A 1,429-nucleotide genomic window follows, 5' to 3' on the forward strand; every position below is an offset into this window, starting at 1 on the left:
GAATGCAGTTTTGGAGATATCTTCATCACGAACTCTCAGCTGATGATAGCCTGATCGTAGGTCAATCTTAGAATAGTAGCTTGATCCTTGCAATTGATCGAATAGGTCGTCGATTCGCGGGAGAGGGTAACGATTCTTGATGGTAACCTTGTTCAGCTCACGATAGTCAATGCACATTCGGAACGTGCCATCCTTCTTCTTAACAAAGAGTACCGGTGCTCCCCAGGGTGATGAACTAGGACGGATAAATCCTTTATCCAATAGTTCTTGTAGTTGCGTCGAGAGTTCCTTCAATTCTGCGGGGGCTAGACGGTAAGGTGCACGAGCTATGGGCGCTGCTCCAGGAGCTAGCTCGATTTGGAATTCGACCTGACGGTGGGGAGGGAGTCCAGGTAATTCCTCAGGAAATACCTCAGGGTAGTCACGTACTACCGGAAAATCTTCATTCCTCTTTTCCTTTTCCTGCGTGTTGGTGACAAGTGCTAAGATAGCGGTGTGCCCTTTTCGTAAACACTTCTGGGCTTTCAAGAACGAGATAACGCCGGAGATTTCTCCGCTTTTGCCACCTTGTATGATGAGAGGTTTGCCAGAACGACGGGGAATACGAACTGCTTTCTCTTGACAGAGGATCTCAGCGCGATGCTTGGATAACCAATCCATACCAACAACGACGTCGAAGCTTCCAAGAGTAACAGGGAAAAGATCGATACTAAATGTCTGACCAGACAACTCTAGTTTGCAGCCTTTGATAACATGTGAGGCCTCGATGTTTCTACCATTGGCTAACTCGATGATATGAGGGGAACTTAGTAACGAAAGCGGACGCTTAAGCTTCTTACTAATACGTAGGGACACATAACTAGCATCGGCTCCAGAATCAAATAATATAGAAACATAACGATCATCGAGTAGGAACTTACCCGCCACGACATTGGGGTCATTCCTTGCTTCTCCAGCTCCAATCACAAAAGCTCTTCCTCTAGCACCATTCCCGGCATTGTTGTTCTGATCGTTGTTCCCAGCCCCCTGATTGTTGTTGCGGTTCTGGTTCAGTTCAGGGCAATTCTTCTTATAGTGCCCCTCGGCTCCACACTGGAAACAACCCTTGGCATTCCCGTGATGTTGTTGCTGCTGGTTCTGCCCCACGGGACGTGGACTCCTACAGTCTTTGGCCTCATGCCCCATTTTGTTACATCGCTGACACTGACCTTTCGCACACTGTCCGCTGTGATGTCGATTGCACTTGTTGCACTTGGGGTGGTTACCGCGATAGCCACCCTGTTGTTGAGTGCCCTTGTTGCTTTCAGTTTTCCTTTGCTGCGCTGGGGCCTGAGTGGGGTTAGCATCCTTGCTTTGATTTCCTTCCCACTTACGCTTGTTGTCACTAGAAGTTCCGACAGTAGCACTGATCTTTTTGGGCAACCTGCCC

This window comes from Helianthus annuus, chromosome 11 (genome assembly GCF_002127325.2).
Source record: "Helianthus annuus cultivar XRQ/B chromosome 11, HanXRQr2.0-SUNRISE, whole genome shotgun sequence".
Taxonomy (NCBI): domain Eukaryota; kingdom Viridiplantae; phylum Streptophyta; class Magnoliopsida; order Asterales; family Asteraceae; genus Helianthus; species Helianthus annuus.